The following is an 11,527-nucleotide window of genomic DNA, read 5'->3' on the forward strand; positions in this document are numbered from 1 at the left end:
TTTTTTTAGTAAGGTCCAATCTATGTGTGTGCGACAGACAGGAAACACAATGACTGTAGTACTGAGCTATTTTCCAACATTCTGTAGCTAAACATCAAATAGTCCTCTTTATTCTTATTCTTTCATTGAGTATCCCTCACATCTAGCACCATTTAAGTCTAGAGCAAATGTCACAGCAGCTTCAGGTGACTGTCTCATTATTTGTTTTAGTAATGGACAAATCTCTTGGAGTTATGTACAATTGTGGTTAGACCAGACCTAACCAGAACTGATTGATTACATGTCTGCCTGTACTGTGGATTAGGACCACTTGCTGCAAACGTGAGATAAATGTGGAAAACATGCAGGAGCTCACGCGGTCAGGAATCTGGTATGTACTGTTGAGTTCATCACAAAAACAGAATGTACCTTGGGGGAATGTGTCACTTCAGGTATTTAATGTCTTCTGAGTGTAAAAAAGGATGCTAAAGACTAAGGAAAGTTCAGGGAAGGTAATCTTATATCATACAAAGGTAGAATAATTTCAGGGCAGGCCAACTCAAAGCGCTAGTAAACTGCTAACACAAAATAAAAATTAGGGGAGACATATTAACACATAATGTCAAGCTTATCATGCAGATGATAACCTTCAACATTGCAATTCTCTTTTCTGTCGCCGGCATTTCCATCTCCTCCTGGGATCTCCTTCTCTGTTGTTGGTGCTTCCATCTCCTCCTGGGATCCATCTCCTCCTGGGGTCTTCTTCTCTGTTGTAGGAACTTCCATCTCCTCCTGGGATTCATATCCTCCTGGGGTCTTCTTCTCTGTTGTTGGTGCTTCCATCTCCTCCTGGGGTCTTCTTCTCTGTTGTAGGAACTTCTATCTCCTCCCAGGATCCATATCCTTCTGGGGTCTTCTTCTCTGTTGTTTGTGCTTCCATCTCCTCCTGGGGTCTTCTCTGTTGTAGGAACTTCCATCTCCTCCTGGGGTCTTCTTCTCTGTTGTCAGCACTTCCATCTCCTCCTCGGGTCTTCTTCATTGTAGGCACCTTCAACTCCTCCTGGGGTCTTCTCTCTTGTCAGTGCTTCCATCTCCTCCTGGGATCTTCTTCTGTGTGTCGTCGCTTCCATCTCCTCCAGGGTCTTCTTCCATGTTCGGCTTATTTGGCCTCTTGGTTGGCTGGGCTGGGCTGATGTAATTCCCATGGATGCACACAGGAGTTACTTCATATCGGCACAGAACCTTTCGAAGGTTGTGCACTGAGCCGCAGTTTTCTGTCATGCAGCCCGCTCATTCTCTCTTCTATGATTTAGATTTTCCCCTGACTTCTTGTGTGGTGAAACCATTATCAGCAGGACAGGAAGTGAGGGTAAATCTCTTTCATCTGTGCTGTTGAGTTCCATATGTTTACTGGTTCATTTATATGTCATATGGATGTCATGTACCATATTCATAGGTTGCCATATTATGCATGTTGCTACTGTGGTAGTCATAATGAGCTCACCCTTTCTTTGGCCTTCAGGGATCGGCATTTGTTTTAAATGCTTCTAGATTCTTCTAAAGAAGGATGATCCATTTTCTCTCATATTTACAAGAGGACATTTACCCTTATCTTTCAAATGACAACAAATACATCTGTAGAAATGTTTAGTTATGACAATCTACAATCAGATACTTCTAGATAATTGCCGGATTCTTTGCATTCCTTATTTCTCTTTTTCTCCCCATTCTTCTCACAGTGGCCATTTTTACTAAGGGCAGATTAAAATGTCTTTCTTCACTTCCTGGAACTCTGGCACATGTAACTAGGACATGTGACCAGGACATGTGACCATGCACATCATCTCAGGGGAGAAAAATGCCTTTCCATGAGATCTCATGAGATTACAGATGGGAGTTCCCAGTAATTCTCTGCTGATGTAAACTTCCCAGGATGCATCGTTTGGGCACAGATTACATCACCAATGCCTAAGAAGACCAGGAAGTGGAAAACAAGAAATTGTAAGTAAAAGAGAAATATATTTGTTTAACTAAAAAATTTAAGATTACTTTTTATCAGCATACAGAGCTGCACGCTGGTGTGCTTTTTAGTGAAAGGGGGTAAAGGTCCATTTTAATATTTGCTCTTGTATAAGAATGAAAAAAAGCTTACAATGTATTTAGGCAATGGACACGCCCCTGTCATGCCCCCAGTCATGCGGATCATTAAGAGTGTATATGCCAAAAATGATTGGTTAAACCCAGCATTGTTTTTTTCCACCATTACTTTTCTTGTATACTGACTTTTCAAAATAGCAAACAAGATAAATAAAAAATAAGATGAAGGTTTTAGTGCAGAAGAACACTTTTGGTAGTTATAAAGAACTGTCTCATAGATCTCTGCACATCAGAGATGGACTGTTCTGCCTCATCTAATCCCAGCTTCCTTTAGGTGGCTTTGTTAGGTTCTGTTGTTTATGTTGGGCCTCTTGGCTTTTGTCTGCTGTGTTGCTCATGCCTTAGGTGAACAGCTTTGAAGTTTCCAAAGTTTTAACCCTCTTTGTGTCCATAAATGGACAAGAAAGAAAATAGGATTTTTGTATTCACCGTAAAATACTTTTCTCGTCCCAGCCGGACCATACCCCTGTGAGTGTCTGGGAAAGGCAATGGTCCCTATTTGCCAGAGTGTGATAAGGATGCAATGTCTCAGGTGTGGTGGTGTTAGGGCAACTAGTCGAATTCATGCCTGCAAGTTAATAGTTGGACAATTAAATTGTGTATCTTTTTGTGGCTTAGAGGTAGTGGAGAACATAAGACTATCCCCGCTGACACCTTTTTTTTTAGTAAGGTCCAATCTATGTGTGTGCGACAGACAGGAAACACAATGACTGTAGTACTGAGCTATTTTCCAACATTCTGTAGCTAAACATCAAATAGTCCTCTTTATTCTTATTCTTTCATTGAGTATCCCTCACATCTAGCACCATTTAAGTCTAGAGCAAATGTCACAGCAGCTTCAGGTGACTGTCTCATTATTTGTCTTTTTACTTACAATTTCTTGTTGTCTCATAGATCTCTGCACATCAGAGGGACAACTGAGTAGGAAAGAGGGACAGAGGGATTTGGTTCTAAAAGGGGGACAGTCCCTCAAAATGAGTGACAGTTGGGAGGTATACATACTTACTCCTCCATGGAGTGCAGCATTGTCTACCTTGCAGTTGAAGTTTATGTTGGGCCACCATCTTGAGATTTGTAAGGACTCCCTGGTATGCACATGCCATGAAATTCCTCATATCCACTGTGAGATTTAGCTTCCAATGGTAGCACATTAAGGACGGAGTCCACTCGCTTACAACGTCTTTTTAAGGGCTTATTTGCCCACTTTTATTCAAACATAAAAGTCCACACAGGTGTTTCCCTCGCAGGGGTCTTCAAACATAAAGTAGAGCAAAATCATGTTTTTCTCACCGACTTCAGGTTATCACTAAAAACCACACAGGCTGGTTCCAGGATGGAGTCCTCCTGACTCCTGGACAGACACCTACCTTGTCTTCCAGCTAGAACCCTGAACCTGAACCAGCATCCTTTTCATAAGGGCTGTGCACAGGTGCACCATCATTTGGTGCTGGTCACCACTAAAGCCCGGACCCAGCAATGGAGATTTCATCCCTCCCAGTTCTCTTAGAAATCTCCCAGTTCCAGGATCCCAGTTATAATTTACAAAGCCCGTAAAGAATTGTAAAGCCAGCTCTTTCCTGGTAAAAGTTCTTCCGTCTTGGAACTGCTCAGCCCCTCTGGCTGAGAGTCCTGGGTGACCATTTTGCCACTCTACATAATGGCATTGCCACGCACTGCCACACCACATATTTAGGACCTAGCCAAGACCTGTCTCAACCAAGTTTAAAATATTTGGAACAGACCCGGAGCACATGGGGCACATGCACGGAACCTCACAGCCAGTGGCGGAACTACCGCCGGTGCAGGCGGTGCGGACGCACCAGGGCCTTGGGGCTCTAGGGGGCAAGCATGTGGGCACCCGTCACTAAAGCACTCCCTCCTGGTATGTGGACATCCCCAAGAGTCAGTGGGGGCCTAGACAAGGAACCAGGAAGTGGTGGGTCATAAAACTCAAAAAAAGGTATGTGCTATTTTCAAATATATTCAACTATACACTATATTGCCAAAAGTATTGGGACACCCCTCCAAATCATTTGATTCAGGTGTTCCGTGAAATGTCCTTGCTACTAAATATTGCGCGGTAAACTGTTAGTGGTATTATAAAAAAGCGGAAGCAACTGGGAACAACAGCAACTCAGCCACGAAGTGGTAGGCCACGTAAAATGACAGAGCGGGGTCAGCGCATGCTGAAGCGCACAGTGCGCAGAGGTCACCAACTGTCTGCAGAGTCAATAGCTACAGACCTCCAAACTTCGTGTGGCCTTCAGATTGGCACAACAACAGTGCGTAGAGAGCTTCATGGAATGGGTTTCCATGGCCGAGCAGCTGCATCCAAGCCTTACATTACCCAGTGCAACGCAAAGCGGGGGATGCCGTGGTGTAAAGCACGCCGCCACTGGACTCTAGAGAAGTGGAGACGTGTTCTCTGGAGTGACCAATCATGCTTCTCTGTCTGGCAATCCGATGGACGTGTCTGGGTTTGGCAGAGAATGGTACTTGCCTGACTGCATTGTGCCAAGTGTCAGGTTTGGGGGAGGGGGGGTTATGGGGGTCGGTTGTTTTTCAGGGGTTGGGCTCGGCCCCTTAGTTCCAGTGAAGGGAACTCTGAAGGCATCAGCACACCAAGACATTTTGGATAATTTCATGCTCCCAACTTTGTGGGAACAGTTTGGGGATGGCCCCTTCCTGTTCCAACATGGCTGCGCACCAGTGCACAAAGCAAGGTCCATAAAGACATGGATGAGCGAGTTTGGGGTGGAGGAACTTGACTGGCCTGCACAGAGTCCTGACCTCAACCCCATAGAACACCTTTGGGATGAATTAGAGCGGAGACTGCGAGCCCGGCCTTCTCCTCCAACATCAGTACCTGACCTCACAAATGGTCAAACATTCCCATAGACACACTCCTAAACCTTGTGGACGCCTTCCCAGAAGAGCTGAAGCTGTTATAGCTGCAAAGGGCGGAGCCAACTCATTATTGAACCCTACAGACTAAGACTGGGATGCCATTAAAGTTCATGTGCGTGTAAAAGCCAGCGTCCCAATACTTTTGGCAATATAGTGTATGTTATTGTATAAGAGGGAGGGTGGACAGAGCTACTGAGACGAAGTTCATTTAATGGGTGAAAATCTCTTGGATGGGATACAGATGGCAAAAAAAACCTGAGAAGGGGTTTTAACCATTCCCTATTTTGTCACAAATAATAAAAAAAAAAACTTTAAATAAATTGTAAATGTTCATTTTCAGGCCAGTGGAAGAAGTTACAAATCCCCTGCCATCAATCTTTTGTGTTGTGAATGATTTGTTTGAGTGACCAAGATAATAACCCTCATGCTTGAGGCTCTAAAGTGACAAAAACATTTCACTGTACTGGGAGTTTTTCTTTCACTGATAACAACTGTTCAGTCACTGGGAACATTCCTCAGTCGTAGTGTTTTTCCATTGTAGCGCATTTTCCATTTTTGCTTTTTTTTCAAGAGACGTTGCATACAATAATACATCACAATAATCTCAATAAGATTCATATCTAACTAGTACTTTTGGACAAAAAACATGATCACATTTTTATGGTCATCTTAGTCCCAGTGAGGAAATTTCCCTTAAAGTGACACTAAACTCCGGAGTTATATCTTAAAAATACATTCAGGTACCTTAAATATTAACAATACTGTTCCCTTATTTGTGTATCACTCGGCTGTAGATCCTCCAATCATCTCTGAATTGGTGCCGACACTGTCCTTCCTTCTGGAGGGGGACTACTTTTGTTCCCTATGGTCCCTGTGTGTTGTAAAGTAGTCACCGCTCCAAGCTCACTCCTGTTACATAGTATTTGAGGTTGAATAAAGACACAGGTCCATCAAGTTCAACCTATTGCGTTTATGTATGTGATTGTGCATGTGTATGCGTGTGTATAAGTCCCTGTGTGGTCTTGTTTTTAAGGGTACCTGTCCTCCTGTATGTTACGGTCTCTGAGGAAGTTGTCCAAATGCTGTTTGAATGATTCAACACTCTCAGCTGATACCACTGCTTGTGGCAGTGAGTTCCAGACCCTGACCGCTCTAACTGAGAAGAAGCCCCTACGCCGCTTGTAGTTAAATCATTTCTCCACTAGTGTTAGGTGGTGGCCTCTAGTCCTTGTTACGGAGTTTACCGTAAAAAGTCTATTGCTGATGTTGCCATCACCATTGAACATCTTATACATCAAAATCATGTCCCCCCTTAATCTCCTCACCTCCAATGTGAACATGTTTAGATTTAGTAACCTTGTCTCATAGCTTTGGTCCTCCAGCCCCTTAATTAGATTAGTTGCCCTTCTCTGGACCCTTTCCAGCTCAAGAACATTCTTTCTGTGTATTGGTGACCAAAACTGGACCGCATACTCCAGATGAGGTCGAACCAATGATCTGTAAAGTGACAAAATTATAGATTTGTAGCCGCCACTCCAAGCTCGCTCCCGGGATGGACTACAATCTCACGTTTAGTTTACTAATTTGTATTGAGATTGTAGTCCATCACGGGAGCGAGCTTGGAGCGGTGACTACTTTACCTAACACACAGGGACCATGGGGAACAACAGTAGTCCCCCTCCAGAAGGAAGGACAGTGTCAGCACCAATTCAGAGATGATTGGAGGATCTACAGCCGAGTGATACACAAATAAGATACATTGTTGGTAATAGTTCGGGTACTTGAATGTATTTTTAGGATTTAACTCCAGAGTTTGGTGTCACGTTAGCTTCCTGTTCTCTAGCCAGAACAGGAAGAATGAGGATATCTCTGAAAATTGGGGAAACCACTTCATGCACAGTTGTCCCTGGAACAAGTTGTGCCTATTTTGAAATTATCTTTTGCAATGGCAACTCAATGTTTTGGATCTGGGCATGGCCACCAGGACAGGTAGAGAGGAGGAAGCCCCCCATTGAGGACACAGACAGGCCGAATAGGAAACTTAAAAGGGATTCTAATTCTACTCCACTTTATCCAAAACTGAAAAAACTATTGTCTTTAGATATAAAATGTTGTTATGTTATATCAAATGCTGAATAAAGGAGAACGATGGGGAGAGTGAAATACACTCATCCCCATAGTTAGAACTGATGTGTAACATTGACAATGAAACTGTCACCACGTCGGCTCTATAGATCAGGAAGTGAGCGGACACATAGCGCTGATCACTCCGTTCCCGATCTCCCTGCAGAGAGCGGTGGCGGTCAGTCATCACTCCCTGCAGGGATTCCCCCCTCCCCTCTCTGAACCTCCAGGGCTGACTGAAGGAACAGACAGGGGAGGAGGCGGGCACAGCTGGCTCTGGCTCTAGATGGGCAGAATCAGCTGTCAAATCAGCCAGCGGGGAGGATGATGACAATATTGTCGGGATCCTTCTCAGCTGCAGCGCGGCTCTGTACTGACAGCATATAGTGGGCAATAACCGACTATATGCTGAGTTTCGGGTCACAGGAGGACTTTTAGTTATGTCCTCCTGTGACTCTAAAGAGAACTACGGCCAAAAAAGGCTCCTTGATGTTTAAAAATGTTAGTTTCCTGTAGAATCAGCTGGTTCCCTGAGCACTGTCCCTGATATCCTGTTTTAGGTTGACTCCTTTCCCTTGCAGGGTCCTATGGAGCCACCCTTGTGTGTGCTAGTAAGCCAAATACACAGGCACAGCAAGGTAAGCCTCCTTCCTCCCTTCTCCAAGCTAGTAGAAGGACAGTTGTTGTAGGCTGCTCTGTCCCTTGTGATCTTGAACTGCACAGGAAGTTCAGGGAATCGTAGCTGAGAGAGTTGGATCTGTTTGGAAACATGATGACTGTAAGTGCTTGGGTACAAATGTAAAGAAACGCTTTGCTGGGCAATGTATATTTGCTTGATGTGGATTCATTATTGAAAAGAGTTTAAGAGCTTAATAATACTTTTCGGTTAGGTTTATGTTTTATGTAATAGACCACCACAACAAAATTGAAATTGAAATTGGGCCCCCAGGAGGTGTATGTATTAGTATGCCGAGCATGTTAGCACATTATGGTCAACTTACCTTGCAGGCGATCACCTCCATCTTCTCCCTGTTTTCTTGCGGATTTGGCATCTTCGGCCTCTTGGTTTGCTTGGCCCATGCACACGGAAGTTACTTCATATTGGCACAAGACCTTCTACACGCAGCTTAGTGCACACAAACGCTGACAGGCAGGGAGAAGCAAGACAGAAGAGACTCTGTGGGGATGATTTAAAAATCATCCACCCATCCATACACGGGGCAAATTACATTCACATACCATTCTCGCCACTAGATGGAGCTGAGGAGCATAGGAAATTCCTATTCTAATCAGCTCCATCTAGTGGCAAGAAGGCCACTAGATAAATCATGCCCACGGAGTCTATTCTGTCATAAAAACCTTTCAAGGTCAGGATTTGGTTTAGTAAAATTACTTTTTCTTCCACTGTAAGGGTTAAATTAAGTCTTGGGGTTAAGGGTAAATGTTACATGGTAATTATCAGGTTTAGGTTAAGCCTTGGCTGCCTTATGGTGCCCATGTGATATTAGCCCTAGAAATAAATGTTTCTGAACTTTGCTGTCATGCAGTCACCAGATCATGGCCGGGTCTTCAATCACAGAATATTTTTCTCTGGGTCATTGGGGGAAAAAACAATCAGCGCTCCTAGACTCAGATGCAGCAAGAAACAGAAGGAATGCCGTGTTGATATTACCGGCAGCATTGCATGAATGCATTTTGCATTACAGGGATGCTTTGTGCATATCTCTAAATAAGCTTGTGTTAAGCAATCATGGCCACATGTGGGACTTATTCCGTAGAGGAATTAAAACTCCCACCACGCAAAGACAGTCTGGTGAACCTTGCTGGGTCTTGAAATTCACCAGACGCAGGTTTCTTTAGCAAGGTGTAAAACATTTGGATACAGACTTTTTGAACATACTGTATGGTCCCCTCCTTACTTTGGGCTTCCCAGTCCTTGAACTTGAATATACATCATATGAGCATTGTTAAAGGAGAACTATGAGGTGAGTGAAAATCACCCATCCTCATAATCTGAGCCGACTAGTGACAATTAAACTGTCACAGGTCGGCTCAATAGATCGGGAAGTGAGTGAACGCATACCGTCGCTCGCTCACTTCTCGATCATCTCCCTCCAGAGATTGGTGACTGTCAGTCACGGCTCCCCGCAGGGATTGCCCCCTCCCCGCTCCGATCCTCCAGCGCTGACTGGAGAAATGGACGGGGAGGGGGCGGGTACAGCTGGCTCTGCCTGTAGATAGGCAGAGCCAGCTGTCAGTCACACGGCTGGGTGGATCTCAACAGTATTGTCAGGATCCATCCTGGCTGCGGCGGTCTCAGTATACCACAAGCTGTACCTTGCAATAAAATGAGCTTTGGGTCACGGGAGGAGGTTAGTATTTTGTCCTCCCGAGTCCCTTAAGAGAACTATGGGGAAAAACACTTACCACATACCGTGTTTCCCCGAAAATAAGACAGTGTCTTATATTTTTTTTTTGTACGAAAAAAGACACTAGGTCTTATTTTCTGGGGATGTATTACCTGGCTGCAGCTGTCCGCTTTGCCGTCCAGGGAGCCACAGACAGGTGGGTGACTTTTAATTAGCATTGTTACTGATGTTAATTTGGAATCCCTCCTTACATCCCAGTCCGAGCTAACTGGTGTCAATCTCCATCCTTTTCTGGTGGTGACATTAATTTGTGAAACCGTGTCTAAGTGGATTACAACCTTTAAGTCACCCTTCCTATTTCGATTAAGACAGTAGTTTTACAGCTCAAATCCTGCCCTGCACTTTGTAACTATGGGCCATTTGAATGCATCTAGATTAGTGTCTTGCATGACAATAATGTCTCTCCTTATGTGTAGAGCAATTTGGCTACCTGCTTGGAATGTTGAAGCAATTTCAAAGAACGTCTTCTTCTCTTACCATATGAAGGCAGGCATCTTTTTCGTTGATCTCTTAACAGTGGAATGTCTATGACTCAACACTTGGACTGACCGAGACCCCATGTTCTGACTCTGTAGGCTCGCTCCCATGCAGGAAACCCTTAGCTAAGACTAAACTCTATTGCCTTCTCAAGTCTTGTGCCTGCTCCTAGAAGAACGTCCTAAGTCTACCTTCCACCTTTGTAGCAGGACTCACACCCATTTACCCTTACTCGTATAACAGTCCTTCCACTGGTTAGTGTGCCTTTGCTGTTCAGTTATTGGGACTTCCAAAAATATTGTTTTTTGTCCTGTCAGTTTGCAGGCCCAGTTTTTGTTCTGTGACTCACATTATTGACATTGTTCTGAAGCATCCCTTATGTTTACCGCTTTCTATTCTGGTAGCATTTCGACCTCTGAGTTGTTTTTTTCCACTTCAGTGTGGTTCCAAATCCCTATTACTGCATACCCTCTGTTTTATCTTATTGCTTCTATACTTAGAGCCCTCATTTGTATTGTGAAACGTTAGCAAGAATGAGGATACTGTCTTTTTGTAATCCTTGTGAAGAAAACTGCCCCATCGTATACCACAACCTTTCCTGTTTACTACTTTGGGGGGTTTTCGGATTTCTTGGCCAATTCTCCTATGATATTATATCCTTATGTAATAGATCTCTTCTCCCTGGACTCAAGGCTTGGTGATTACCTACTGAGCTTCAGCTCTTTATTACATCCTCTCTAGACATGTCCGGTTATCCTAGGTTCCTTTGTCTACATTAGAGGCATGGTTTGCCAGGCTTAAGACTTTTTCCTTTCCCTTGAAGACAAAAGTAAGTACAAAAACCTTATTTTATACCGGATGTGTCATATTGGTTGGTTGAAGGAACTTGGTGAAGGAAGAAAATCATACAGTACAGTATATATCTAGATAAATGTTTCTTTCTTCACCACGTTCCTTCAACCAACGTCACCAAGTTCCACCAACCTTCACTTGGCCCAGTTCACCTGTCTCAGGTTTTGTTTTATTCCACCTTTTATTTTTTTGGTGGGCTGTTCTTAATCCTTCATTTTACAATTCCGGGACTATACCCTTCTGATAGTGTTCTGTCATGGTCTCTCAACTGGACTGCTTTTGGACATCCCAGTTGTATATGATGTCTACTGTTCCTGTGTGACGATAAAGAAAATTAGACTTTTGTTCAATAAGTTTTTATTAGGTTTTAACATTACACGCTTAGGTAACACACTTAAGGGAGAACTATGAGGTGAGTGATTTTCACTCAACCTCATAGTTCGAGCCGACGTGTGACAATTAACTGTCACACGTCGGCTCAATAGATCGGGAAGAGAACGAACACATACCTTGGCTCGCTCACTTCTTGATCATCTCCCTGCAGAGAGCCGTGACTGCCACTGTCACACCCCCCCCCCCCCCCCCCCCCCCCCCCCCGCCCC

This window comes from Nanorana parkeri, unplaced genomic scaffold, assembly GCF_000935625.1.
Source record: "Nanorana parkeri isolate BGI_ZX_2015 unplaced genomic scaffold, ASM93562v1 scaffold686, whole genome shotgun sequence".
Taxonomy (NCBI): domain Eukaryota; kingdom Metazoa; phylum Chordata; class Amphibia; order Anura; family Dicroglossidae; genus Nanorana; species Nanorana parkeri.